The sequence below is a fragment of the Oryctolagus cuniculus genome, chromosome 6 (genome assembly GCF_051225735.1).
Source record: "Oryctolagus cuniculus isolate XC-2025 breed Fujian yellow rabbit chromosome 6, ASM5122573v1, whole genome shotgun sequence".
Taxonomy (NCBI): domain Eukaryota; kingdom Metazoa; phylum Chordata; class Mammalia; order Lagomorpha; family Leporidae; genus Oryctolagus; species Oryctolagus cuniculus.
In genome coordinates, this window is record NC_142872.1 from 100,028,177 (window position 1) to 100,042,820 (window position 14,644).

A 14,644-nucleotide genomic window follows, 5' to 3' on the forward strand; every position below is an offset into this window, starting at 1 on the left:
TCACCTAAGCCCCACATGGTTCTGGCACACATTAGTTGCTCAGTCAAGAAACACTGTAAACCTACTCAGCGCTCACCACCACTCTTTTTGCCTCAGCAGCTTCTTCATTCAAATTTTAGTTGGTTGAGAAAGAGCTGTGAGAACTAAATTCCATGAGCTTTGGCTTAGATGGTTTTAAAATTGGGGGCCACTTTTTTTTTTTTTTTTTTTTTTTTTTTTTTTGCCCCTCAGGAAGTTTTAGTGAATTGACCTATCGTTTACTAGCATGGAAATCGGGGCTTATGAGGCAAGAGTGGTGTGCTATTGATTTCTTTTTTTAAAGGCAGTATCTATGGGAGTTTCTCTTAACATTTAAATTCCAGTAGTTTCATTAGGATATGTCTCTGGGCTGGCTGATCTGTATTACCTTTACCAAAAAAGTCATTAGAGGCCAGTGTTGGGGTGCAGGGATTCAAGCTGCTGCCTGTGATGCCAGAATCACCTATCAGAGCACCAGTTCAAGTCCCAGCTGCTCTGCTTCTGATCCAGTTCCCTGCTAATGCAGCTGGGAAGGCAGCAGCTGGTGATCCACATACTTAGAGGCCTCACACCCATTGTGGTAGAGCCAGGCGGAGTTTCCGGCTGGTGGCTTTAGCTTGTCCCAGACCTGGCTATTGTAGCAATTTGGGGAGTGAACCAGTGATTAAAAGATCTCTCTCTGTCTCTGCCTCTAAGACTGTCATGGGGCCGGCGCTGTGGCATAGCAGGTAAGGCTGCTTCCTGCAGTGCTGGCATCCCATATTGGCACCTCTTCGAGTCCTGGCAGCTCTACTTCTGATCCAGCTCTCTGCTATGGCCTGGGAAAGCAGTAGAAGATGGCTCAAGTCCTTGGGCCCCTGCACTCACATGGGAGACCCAGAAGAAGCTCCTGGATCCTGGCTTCAGATTGGCCCAGCTCCACATGTTGCAGCCATTTGGGGAGTGGACCATGGGATGGAAGATCTCATTCTCTCTTGACCTCTGCCTCTGCTTCTCTGTGACTCTGCCTTTCAAATAAATAAATCTTTAAAAAATTCATTAAAGTATATTTTAATCTTTTCCCCTGATTTTTTTTTATTAAAAATTACATACTTGGAGAAAAATTTAAAGGATTGTACAAGAAACATGTGTATAATGTTATCAGCTATTAGCATTTTGGCACATTTCCTTTTCCTCTCTTTATACACATATATGTATACAATATGTGTACCTGTGTCTACAGTATTCTATCAGTTAAGAATCTCCAGGGGCCGGCTCCATGGCGTAGTGGGTAAAGCTGCCGCCTGCAGTGCTGGCATCCCATTCAGGTGCTGGTTCCAGTCCTGGCTGTTCCTCTTCAGATCCAGCTCTCTGCTATGGCCTGGGAAAGCAGTAGAAGTTGGCCCAAATCCTTGGGCTCCTGTACCTGCATGGGAAACCCGGAGGAAGCTCCTGGCTCCTGACTTCAGATAGGCCCAGCTCCAGCCATTGTGGTCAACTAGGGAGTGAACCAGTGGATAAAGACCTCTCACTCTCTCTCTCTTTGCCTCTGCCTCTTTGAAACTCTGCCTTTCAAATACATAAATAATTTTTTAAAAGATTTTATTTATTTGACAGGTAGAGTCACAGTGAGAGAGAGAGAAAGGTCTTCCTTCCATTGGTTCACTCCCCAAATGACCGCATGGCTGGGGCTGCGCCGATCCGAAGCCAGGAGCCAGATGCTTCTTCCTGGTCTCCCATGCGGGTGCAGAAGCCCAAGCACTTGGGCCATCCTCCACTGCTTTCCCAGACCACAGCAGAAAGCTGGACTGGAAGAGGAGCAAATGGGACTAGAACCGGCACCCATATGGGATGCCAGCGCCGAAGGTGGAGGATTAACCAAGTGTGACACAAAACTGGCCCCTAAATAAACAAATTAAAAAAAAAATGAATCTCCAGAGATGGTGCAGTTGGTTAAGCAGTCACTTGTGACACCTGCATCTCGTATTAGAGGGCCAGTTGAAGTCCCAGCTGCTCTGCTTCCAATCCAGCTTCCTGCTAATGTGCCTAAGAAGGAAGTAGATGATAGCCCAAGTGCTTGGGCCCCTGCCATCCAGGGGAGGGGCCTGTATGGAGTTCCAGGTTCCTGGCTTTGCCCTGGACCAGACCCAGCTGTTGTGGCCATTTGGGGTGTGAACCAGTGGATGGAAGTGCTCTCTCTTCCTCTCTCTCTTCCGAGAGGAAGTATCTATACCCATACTACCATCTATTTGTGTCTCTATGTAAAGTTATCTCAATCTATATCTATAGATTTTTAAAAAAATATTTATTTATTTGAAAGAGTTACACAGAGAGAGAAGGAGAGGTCTTCCATCCACTGGTTTACTCCCTAGTTGACCATATCGGCTGGAGCTGGGCCTATCTGAAGCCAGGAGCCAGGAGCTTCCTCCAGGTCTCCCACGTGGGTGCAGGGACCCAAGGACCTTGGCCATCTTCTGCTTTCCCAGGCCATATCAGAGAGCTGGATTGGAAGTGGAGCAGCTGAGACTCAAAGCATCACCCATATGGGATGCTGGCACTACAGGCGGTGGCTTTACCCACTACGCCACAGCACCAGCCCCAATATATCTATAGATTTTTAAGGAATTGCTCATGTAATGTGGGAGCCAGCAGGATGGCAATTCAAGAAGCAACTGATGCTGCAATCTTGAGACAGGTTTTCTTCTTCCACAAAATCTGTTTTTGGAGGCAAGTATTGTGGTGCAGTGGGATAAGCTGCCACTTGATATGCCCACAAACCATATTGAAGCCATTTTGAATCCTGGCCCCTTCTGCTTCCAATCCAGCTTCCTGCTTATGAGCCTAGGAAGGCATTGGCTTATGGACAAAGTACTTGGGAACCTGTCAGCCAAATGGGAGACCAGGTTGGAGTTCCTGACTCCTGGATTTGGCCTGGCCCAATCCTGGCTGTTGGGGGCATTTGGGGAGTGACTGGGTGGATGTTTTCTGTCTCTTCCCCTCTCTGTCACACTGCCTTTAAAATAAATAATCTTTAAAAAAAGAAAGAAAATTTGTTTTTGCACTTTAAAAAAAAATTTATTTGAAAGACAGAGTTTAGGGGTTAGGGAAAAACAGAGAGAAGGATCTTTTATCTACTGATTCACTCCCCAGATAGCTACAACAACCAGGCCTGGACCAGGCTTAGCCTACTATGCCATCGCTCCAGCCCCCACAAGAGAGATTTCTAGAGTGATGGTCATGTTCTATTTGTTGATCTTGGTAATGGTTACACAATTATAACAGCTTCTAAAAATTTACTGAGCTGTGTACTTATGATTTAGTACTTTCCTATATGTATATTATACTTCAATGAAAAAAAAGTCCCAAATTTTAAAAAGAAGACAATAAGACAAGAGTTTACTCTTTTCTGGGAATTGTGCTGACAACTAGAATTGGAATGAAGCCAAGGTCAATTTTTTAAACAGGCTAACAAGGTTTAAAAACAGCAGAATGGTTTTTACAATGCCCCATACAGTCTAGGCAACAGGTATGAGAATTCAGATACTGATGACAGCTGGTGTGGAAATCAAGGTGCCGGATCCAGAGATATTATGGATGTGGAAGAATCAATAGGATTTAGTAACTGAATAGACACAGGGGTGGGAGGAACCCAGGAGTTAAAGACGATTTCAAGCATACAGAACGAAGACAGTGAAAACACCAATTTTGTTGATTTTGATTTTTTTTAAATAATATCACCTAACATTCAACCAGCATCTGGCTGCTTTATTAGTAAACAAGAAAAACTTTTAGTGGAAGGATATGGAGTATGGGTGGGTGCTGGAAAGGCTCACAGGATGGACATAAGCCTGGGGGAGGCTGCTGACAGACGGATGTGAGACCACACAGAGCAGCAGAAATCACCAAAAGCACGGACCCCTGCCACCACCCTGTATGCAGCGTGACTTTGCTCATGTCTTTCTGCTATTGGCACAGATTCTTAATTCCAGACCTAACTGGCAGACTCCGGTCAGAAGCTTTCACTTTGGGTGCCAAAGGGCAGGGAGACCTCACCTCCTTGCTTTGGCTTTTGTCATGGGAATCAGAGTCCCACCTCTACCAAGAATCACAAGTTGGAGGAGTCTCCCAAACCAAGAAGAGTATTCAGCTTCTTGATAGCAAAGAATATCCCACCTAATATCAGGTAGAGTTCACTGCTTGTAGACTTGCACTTCTGAAAAAGAAAAAGACTACTGTCTAAAATAATGCAATAATTCTTGTTGTAATTTTAAAAATGTAATAAAAAAATACTGGGGGGCCGGCACTGTGGCATAACGGGTAAAGCCGCCGCTTGCAGTGCCGGCATCCCATATGGGCACTGGTTCGAATCCCGGCTACTCCACTTCCGATCCAGCTCTCTGCTATGGCCTGGGAAAGCAGCAGAAAATGGCTCAAGTCCTTGGGCCCCTGCACCCACATGGGAGACCCGGAAGAAGCTCCTGCCTTTGGATTGGTGCAGTTCCAGCTGTTGCGGCCATCTGGGGAGTAAGCCAGTGGATATAAGGCCTCTCTCTCTGCCTCTCCTTCTCTCTCTGTGTAACTCTGACTTTCAAATAAATAAATTAATTAAAGAAAATGCTCTGGAGTCGGCACTGTGGCATAGTAGGTTAAACCTCTGCTTGTGGCACAGGCATCTCAAATGGGTACTGGTTCGTGTCCTGGATGCTCTGCTTCTGATCCAGCTCCCTGCTAATGGCCTGGGAAAGCAGTAGAGGATGGCCCAAGTGCTTGGGTCCCTGTGCTTATGTGGGAGGCCCAGATGAAGCTCCTGGCACTTGGCTTTGGATCAGCTCAGCTCCAGCCATTGAGGTTATCTGGGGAGTGAACCATCAGATGGAAGACTTCTCTGTCTCCCCCCTCCACTCCATTATTCTGCCTCTCAAATAATATGTATATATTATATTATATAAATGATGCTGCAAGAACCATCTTTTATATGAAAATGACTATTTTATAATACCAATGTTACATTTTCTGAAACGTAGCAAACAAGACATTCTAAAGATCTTTGGTGGCCTCTGTTTCTTGTTTCCCTTTCTACATGTGTGCTTTCCTCAGCTGTCTCTCAGTTTGGGGACCAAAGGGGATTGTTGACATTTTCCCAGCAATTTAATCTCATGACTGTTCTTCTCCCAAACAAGAAAAAAAAAATGCACTGCTTTTCCTAAAGAGGAGCAACCCAATGTGTTGTCAACCATCATATTCAAAAACTAAGTCTGGTTCAGCAATTATATTGCTGCTTGGGATACCCACATCCCATATTATTAGAGCCAATCCATCTTCCTGCTAATGTGCACCCTGGGAAGCAGCAGATGATGGTTCAAGTACTTGGGTCCTTGTCACCCTTGTGGGAGACCCAGACTGAGTTCTGAACTTCCAGATTTAACCTGGTCCAGCATTGGCTTTTGAGGGCATTTGGGGAGTGTATCAGTGGATGGGAGATTGGTGTCTTTGTCTCCATCTCTCTGCCTTTCAAATAAAGTAAAAAAAAAATTTTTTTTTCAAAAATTGTTTTTAAGGGGCCGGCGCCATGGTTCACTTGGTTAATCCTCTACCTTGCAGTGCCGGCACCCCAAATGGGCGCCGGGTTCTAGACCTGGTTGTTCCTCTTCCAGTCCAGCTCTCTGTTGTGGCCTGGGAGGGCAGTGGAGGATGGCCCAGGTGCTTGGGCCCTGCACCCGCATGGGAGACCAGGAAGAAGCACCTGGCTCCTGGCTTTGGATTGGTGCAGCGCCCGCCGTAGCAGCCATTTGGGGGGTGAACCAATGGAAGGAAGACCTTTCTCTCTGTCTCTCTCTCTCTCACTATCTATATCTCTACCTATCAAATAAATTTAAAAAAGAATTCAAAAACAAGTAAGGGATCTCTACAACGATCTCTGTTTCTTGTCTAGTTCTCTTGTGACCCCTTCAAGAGCTCATTATAAAGTTAAACCTCCATAAAGCCTAGATAAAGATGGTGGGAGAAAAGAGGATGAGGACCAAAGAGAAAGTTCTAGCAGGTGTAAATTTCCACAGGGCATTGCAGGGAAGAGCACAGAAGGAGAGGCTGTGTGTTGTCATTTCTACAGCTGATCAGAAGGCTGAAGAAGGGTCTGATCTCCCCTGCCACCACCATATCTCCTTTGTCTCTAGCCAGTTGGCTCCTGGCTGGAGTTCTTTATCTAGAGTAAGGACCTAAACTTTGGATTCCCAGTGATGCTGCCTTAGTGGGGCTGCAGTACTCCTCTATTAAATTCAATGCTGGATGAAGGGAGTCTCCAGGTTTCCATTTACATGCCTAGTCAGAACTGATGGCAGGTGGAAGTGAAGATTAGCTTTTCCTACAGGGAAATTCCAGGTAAAGGAGTTCTTATTTATTCACTCCAAGAATAGGGAGCAAATTTAGCTGTTGAGGAGAGTCATCAAGTGTCTGAGAAAATTCCTTTTAATTTTTTTGGTTCCCGCCGGCGCCGCGGCTCAATAGGCTACTCTGCCTGCGGCGATGGCACACCGGGTTCTAGTCCCGGTCGGGGCGCCAGATTCTGTCCCGGTTGCCCCTCTTCCAGGCCAGCTCTCTGCTATGGCCTGGGAGTGCAGTAGAGGATGGCCCAAGTGCTTGGGCCCTGCACCTGCATGGGAGACCAGGAGGAGCATCTGGCTCCTGGCTTCAGACCAGTGTGGTGTGCCGGCCATAGCGCGGCGGCCATTGGAGGGTGAACCAATGGCAAAGGAAGACCTTTCTCTCTGTCTCTCTCTCTCTCTCTCTCTCACTGTCCACTCTGTCAAAAAAAAAAATATTTTTTCTGGCTCCCACTCTTGTCTCAATCAATGCCCTCAATTTTACATGGCAAACTCTGTCAACAAAACTGATACTTTAGTTCAGCAACTTCTTGGGTCAGTCTTTAACTTTGGTTTTACTGTCAGAAAGCCGTCTGTGGCTGAAAAGCAGAGCCCTAGCAATTTCTGATGACTGTGGCTGGAATGATTCAGGGATTTGAGGTTGTCCCCTTTTTTAAATCTGTATAAACTCCACTGTTAATTCTTCATGTCCAGCATCTTAATTTTTTGCTTTTGAATTTTTATTTATTTATTTGAGAGAGAGAGAGAGAGGGAGGGAGAGAGAGAGGGAGAGGGAGAGGGAGAGGGAGAGGGAGAGGGAGACCTATTTGCAGCTTCACTCTCTAAATATCCGCAGTGGCTGGGCTGAAGTCAGGAGTTGGGAACACAATCTGGGTCTCCCAAGTGAATGCAGGAACCCAATACTTGGCCCATCATAACCTCCTCTCAGGGTCTGCATTGGCAGGAAACTGGAGTCAAGAGCTGGAGCCAGGTATGGAACACAGGCACTATGGTATGGGTATGCAGGCATCTTAACCATGAGGCCAAATGCCCACTCCTCCCCCCGCTTTTTTAAAAAATTTATTTTATTTATTTGAAAGACAGAGTGACAGAAAGGGAAAGACAGTGAGAAATTGATCTTCTTTCTGGAGGTTCACTCCCCAAATGGCCCCAATGGCAGGGACTGGGCTAGGCTGAAGCCAGAAGCCAGGAACTGCATCTGGGTCTTGCATGTGGGTGGCAGGGTCTCAAGTACTTGGGCCATCTTCTGATGCTTCCTCAGATGCATTAGCAGGAAGCTGAATTGGAAGGGGAGCAGGTGAGACTCAAACCTCTGCTCTGATACAGGATATCAGCATTGCAGATGGTTGCAGATGTGCTGCAACGCTGGTCCCTGTGCCTGTTTTTTTTTTTTTTTTTTTTGATTAATTAATTTATTTTTTATTTTTTGACAGGCAGAGGGACAGTGGGAGAGAGAGACAGAGAGAAAGGTCTTCCTTTGCCATTGGTTCACCCTCCGATGGCCGCCGCTGACGGCGCTCTGCGGCCAGCGCACCGCACTGATCCGATGGCAGGAGCCAGGTGCTTCTCCTGGTCTCCCATGGGGTGCAGGGCCCAAGCACCTGGGCCATCCTCCACTGCACTCCCTGGCCACAGCAGAGAGCTGGCTTGGAAGAGGGGCAACCAGGACAGAATCCGGCGCCCCGACCGGGACTAGAACCCCCTGTGCCGGCGCTGCAAGGCAGAGGATTAGCCTAGTGAGCCGCGGCGCCGGCCCCTGTGCCTGTTTTATTGAAAGCACCCAAAGGCCTGCCCTCAGAAACAGATTCAATAGTTATTCAATGCTCCTGAGCACTTGGAGTTCAGGTTCCCATTCAAAAAATTATTTATTTATTTGAGAAGCAGAGTCAGAGAGAGAGGGAGAGATAGAAAGATCTTCCATCCACGGGTTCACTCCCCAAATGGCCGCAATGGGAGCTTCTTCTGGGACTCCCATTGGGGTTCAGGGGTGCAAGCACTTGGGCCATCTTCCACTGCCTTCCCAGGCCATAAGCAGAGAGCTGGATTGGAAAAGGAGCAGCCGGGACACGAACCGGCACCCATGTGTGATGCTGGCACTGCAGACGGAGGTTTAGCTTACTATGCCACAGCACTGGCCCCTCAGGTTCCCATTTATGAATAATTTGGGGATGCTGTTTCTTTGTCTGTGCTGGAGAAGGTAATCAAAATCAGATTCCCCCGCTTGTCTGAGGGTTTGTTGCCTACAATCTACCCTCACCATCAATTTCTTTTTTTTTTTTTAAGGATAATTTTATTTATTTGAAAGGCAGAGTTATAGAGACAGAGAGCAGGAGATAGATGGACAGGGTTTTTTCTTCTGCTTGTTCACTGCCCAAATGGCTGCAAGAGTCAGGGCTGGGCCAGACTGAAGCCAAGAGCCAGGAGCTTCCTTGGGGTCTCCCATGTGGATGCAGGGGCTTAAGGACTTGGGCTGTCCTCCACTGCTTTCCCAGGGCATTAGCAGAGAGCTGGAAGAGAAGTGAGCAGCCAGGACTTGAACCGGTGCCCACATGGGATGCTGGTATTGTAGAAGGCAGCTTAACTCATTATGCCACAATGCTGGCGCCACCATCAGTTTCTTTAAGAGTGATGGTTCTCAGTTGAAAGCAACTGAAATCATCTGAAACTTCCTATGTGGCAAGGATAAGACAATAACTGGGAGGATATAGAGGACTCCCTGGTTGTATTCCTTTGCCTCAGTAGTCGTCGGGAGGCAGGTATCAAGTCTCATTTTTAGCTTCTGTAGTAGGATGTTGGGACTCTACCTTCACCTAGATTTAGATAATGGAGTTATTTCCTAAATTAAAGATGGAGATTTCTATGCTGGGCAGCTCAAACAAAAATATCTCACAAATGTTACCACATTTTCTCCCTCTTCTAGATTTCATAATTTTTTAGTTCACACTTTGGGGAGTTTTCTGAGACATCACATTGGAGATGTTTTGTTCCTTTCCAGTATTATAATTCATTTATCATTAAGTATTATCTATTTCAAAGGTAGAGCAACAGAAGGGGGTTGGGTGGAATCTTCCATCTGCTGATTCACTCCCCAAATGGCCACAACTGCCGTTTGGGCTAGGCTAGGCTGAAGTCAGGAGCCAAGAACCCCATCCTGGTCTTCTACATGGGTGGCAGGCATCCAAGTACTTGGGCCATCCTCCACTGCCTTCCCAGACACATTAGCAGGAATCTGGGTCAGAAGCAGTGCAGCTGGGACTTGAGCCAGCGCTGCACTAAGGGATGCTAGTGTTAACAATGGCCAGAGCTGGGCTGATCTGAAGCCAGGAGCCAGGAGTTTTTTCCGGGTCTCCTACATGGGTGCAGAGGCCCAAGAAGAGGGTCATCCTCAGCTGCTTTTCAAGGTGCACTAGCAGGGAGCTGGATCAGAAGTGCAGCACCCAGGACTAGAACCAGGGCTCATATGGGATACTGGCACTGCAGGTAGACGCTTAAGCTACTATGCTACAGCATTGGCCCCTATCAAATAATTTTTAAACATGTACTGATGATCCTAGTTTTATCCCTTTATAAATTTGTTTCAATAGGTTTTCGCAGTTGAAACCATCCTCACTCTTAGAATAAACATCACTTAATTATGGTGTAGTATTCCTTGACTAGTTTGGATTTGATTTGCAAGTATTTTATTTAGGGTTGTTGCTTCTGTCCATGGATAGGCCTATAGGAGCTCTCTCTTTTTAGGGGGTGATTTGTTCCTTCAGAGTTGATATCAAGGTTATACTAGCTTTAACCTGGACTTGGAATTTGTCATCTTTTACTTTATGCTAGAACAGTTTGGGGTAGGGATCATGTTTTTTGAAGACTGAAAAAAAAAAAAAAATGAAACATTCCAAGAATGTGGTCTCACATTTCTTTGGAATTAATCTCTCAACTAATTTACTTCCTTCCCTGGTTATTGGTCTTGCACGTTTGCTTTTGGGTTTTTACAATTAGCATTTACCTTGAAAAAAATCACCCACTTAATTAAAACTTAGCATTTTTTGATATAGCATAAACAATATTAAATTTTCTGTAGCATTTTACATTCCCATCAGCAAGGTATGACATTCTAGACTGCATTTGTTATTGTAGCTTTCCTAATAAGTACGAAGTGGTGCATGATTGAGGTCAATTGTCTATCTTCTCTGGAGAAGTCCATTCAAAGACTACTACCATTTTCACAGAACATCAAGAATCTAGATCAGCAAACAGCCTGGAACTCAGCTTCCCTGCCTTCCAGTTCAGCATCCTGGGACTGGTTGGCATACAGATACCCCCAGTTGGGACAAGACAAATATTTTATTTCTGTGTTTATACATGGGTAATTAAGACATAAAAGACACAGTAAAGTGTAAGATCCCACCTTCACACACTGATAAGCTTGATTCAATTAAACATTTATTCAATGTTTGCTATATGCAAGGTGCTGTGGTGGGGACTGAAGGAAAGGAGAGAAACATCACCCCAAAAACCAAAGGATCCCTGCAATCCCATTCCTGCTTACAATCTAGTCTTTACAAGGTATCTAGGGGCTGGCTTTGTGGCACAGTGGGTTAAGCTGCTGCCTACAATGCCAGCACCCCATACGAGTACCAGTTCAAGTCCTGGCTGCTCCACATTTTTTTTTTTTTTTAACATTTATTTATTTACTTGAAGGTCAGAGTTACAGAGAGGCAGAGGCAGAGAGAGAGAGAGGTCTTCTATCTGCTGGTTCACTCCCCAGATGGCCCCAATGGTCAGAGCTGCACCAATCTGAAGCCAGGAGCCAGGAGCTTCTTCTGGGTCTCCCATGCAGGTGCAGGGGCCCAAGGACTTGGGCCATCTTCCAGTGCTCTTCCAGGCCACAGCAGAGAGCTGAATTGGAAGTGGAGCAGCCAGGACTCAAACCTGTGTCTGTATGAGATGCTGGCATTGCAGGCGGCGGCTTTACCGGCTATACCATAGTGCTGGCCCCTGCTCCACTTCTGACCCAGCTCCCTACTAATGCACCTAAAAATGCAGCGGAAAATGACCCAAGAGCTTGGGCTCCTCCCACCCACGTGGGAGACCATGTTGGAGCACCTGGCTGTTGGCTCAGACCTGGCAGTTGTGTCCATTTGGGGGGTGAACCAGTGGATGGAAGATTTCCGATTCTCCCTTTCTGCAACTCTGCCTTTCAAATAAATAAATCTTAAAGAAAAGTTGTATTTGAAGATAAAACACATAATTTTAATTGTAGTTTCATAAACTTTTGGCCTTTTGTGACTCTTGGATGGCCATTCCACTAATGCGTGTAACTTCCTGGACCCAACTCTTCAGGGATAAGTAAGGTTCTCACTGGAAAGAACCTTCAGTAATGAAGGATCAAAATTGCCTTTCAATGTTATGTAGCAAAAACCAAAGCCAAACAAACAAACAAAAAATGCTAGGAGCAATGTTTCAACCTGGTATCAGACATAAGACAGCAGTTTTACAAAACTCCTTTGAATTCCAAATGCATGCTGCTGCTGTTTCCTTTGAATAGGAAATGTATGGTGACTGCCTTAACAGAGGGAATGGAGTTAAGGTTTACCCTCTGAAATTAGGGTTTTCACAAAAATACCAGAAAAGGAATATTTGAAGTCATGTTAAAAACAAAGCAATTTAAAAATATATATATAAATTTGAGAGGTAGTGAGACACACAGCAAGCAAACCCTCATCCACTGGCCCACTCTTCAAATACCTGCAATGATGGGTCTGGGTTAGACCAAAGCCTTGAGCCATGAACTTAATCCAGGTCTTCACGTGGTTGGCAGGAACCCAGCTGCTTGAGCAATCATTGCTGCTACTTATCAGAGTTTGTGTTAGCAGGAAGGTGGAACTGGGAACCACAGCCAGCGCTTGCACTCAGACTCTTGATATGGAATGAAGGTGTTTTAACCACTAGGCCCAACACTTGCCCTTGGCTACGGACTTTCCAAGGTTAAGCTTGCAGCATTTTTTTTTTTTTTAATTTATCCATTTACCTGAAAGGTAGAGTTACAGAGACAGAGAGGGAGACAGGGAAAATCCTCCACCCAATTGTTCACTCCCCAAATGGTCACAATGGCCAGGCCAAAGCCAAGAGCTTCTTCCAGGTCTCCCATGTGAGTGCAGGGGCCCAAGCACTTAAGCCACTTCTCACTGCTTTTTTCCAGGCAATTAGCAGGGAGCTGGATTTGAAGTTGAGCAGCTGGGACTTGAACCGACACCCACATGAATGCTGGCTTTGCAGTCAGAGGCTTCACCTGCTATACCATGCCTGCCCCTTAAGCTTGCAGCTTTTAATTTGGTTCTGGGATATTTGAGTCAGGTTACTGGCTACATGAGAAGGCTACTCTAATTCCTTGTTACTCACATGTATCTTCTTCCTGATCCAGTCTGGCCAGGCATCTTTCTTCAGTAGGTTTTCATGCTGCAAGAACATTTAAAGAAAACCATCTAACACCACTGAGGCTGTTCTAAAGAACATTCTAAGTTCCCAAAGCAGATGGAGAAATGTTCTGAGCAATGAAGTCTACTAAGTAAGTCATTTGAAATCTTATACAGGTCTTCTTATGCACTATTGGCACATTAGTGCATTGACTACCTAAATGCCACAATCAATATGATATAATGCTTATTTCAATAAATATGACCTTTTCTCTGTGTAGTTCCCTACAATCTAAGCACCATGTTTGCTCTAATTAACTTGAACTACAATCTGGATCTAGAATCTCACTGCAAGTTAGCTCGTGACCTTGGACTGTCATTTAAGTTTTGCCTTGCATACTTGTTTAAGGTCAGAAGACAAAAGGGAACATATTAGCTGATTTGAATGGTAGCTGTTAAGAAACCAAAGAAACTTGTATATTCAAAAATTGGTGAATAATAGTAGAAAGACAAAACTTGCCTTTGCTGGTCTGAAGAAAATCCATTTTCAATCCCAAATTATAGGTGAGCCTGATGCAGATTTTTGCAATGTTGTAGAGCAGAGAAATCAAAGTATACTGACTCAAAAATACAGGGGCTGGCACTGTGGCACAGTGGGTAAAGCTGCCGCCTGGCCTGAAGCACTGGCATCCCACATGGGCGCTGGTTCGAGTCCTGGATGCTCCACTTCTGATCCAGCTCTCTGCTAATGCGACTGGGATAGCAGCAGCAGATGGCCCAAGTCCTTGGGCCCCTGCACCCATGTGAGACTGGAAGCAGCTCCTGGCTCCTGGATTCAGATCAGTGCAGCACCAGCTGTTTGGGCTAACTGGGGAGTGAATCAGCGGATGGAAGGCCTCTCTCTGCCTCTCCTTTTCTCTCATGAATCTTCCAAATAAAATAAATAAATCTTTAAAAAAAAAAATACAGTTGGTTGAGTCTGCATCAAAATTTAATAAGGGGACCAGCGCTGTGGTGTAATATGCTAAGTCTCCGCCTGCAGTGCCAGCATCCCATATGGGCATTGGTTCATGTCCTGACAGCTCCTCTTCCAATCCAACTCTCTGCTTATGGCCTGGGAAAGCAGTGGAAGATGGCCCAAGTGCTTGGGCCCCTGCACCCACATGGGAGACCTGGAAGAAATTCCCTGCTCCTGGCTTCAGATCACCCCAGCTCTGGCCACTGCAGCCATCTGGGGAGTGAACCAGTGGATGGAAAACCTGTCTTCCCATCTTCAAATAAGTAAATATTCCAAAAAAATTAATATGCCTACAGTTAAGGTCTTTCTGAGGTATGTAAAAAAATTTCTAACAATGGATCTGGGCCAGTTGGTATAGGCAAGATTAATCACAAACTTTACTTTGTGACATAAAGTTGGGTTCTAATGCAAAGGATTCAGACAATTCTAATTTGAAGTGACCAAATTTGATCTTTTCTAGTCCTAATCCATCATGCTTTTCTAAATAATGACACAATAGAGCCTATCACAAATTAAAAGTCTCAGCATATAAAATCTCTCTAGGCCAAATATATTTATATTAAAAGCAACTGCAGGGCTGGCACTCGAGTTCTAGTCCCGGTTGGGGTGCCAGTTCTGTCCCGGTTGCCCATCTTCCAGGCCAGCTCTCTGCTGTGGCCTGGGAAGGCAGTGAAGGATGGCCCAAGTGCTTGGGCCCTGCACCCCATGGGAGACCAGGAGGAAGCACCTGGCTCCTGGCTTTAGATCGGCGCAGCACGTTGGCCATAGTGGCCATTTGGGGAGTGAACCAATGGAAGGAAGACCTTTCTCTCTGTCTCTCCAACTCTGTCAAAATAATAATA

The 14,644-nt window shown here is 45.7% G+C and overlaps 1 long non-coding RNA gene across 1 annotated transcript; it reads left to right on the plus strand.

Moving 5' to 3' along the window:
- The first annotated feature begins 4,017 nt into the window (after window positions 1-4,017).
- On the plus strand, window positions 4,018-4,612 carry LOC149126244 (uncharacterized). Its single transcript, XR_016234938.1, has 2 exons — window positions 4,018-4,180; window positions 4,391-4,612. It is a non-coding gene; the product is annotated as an uncharacterized LOC149126244 (long non-coding RNA).
- The last annotated feature ends 10,032 nt before the right edge of the window (window positions 4,613-14,644 follow it).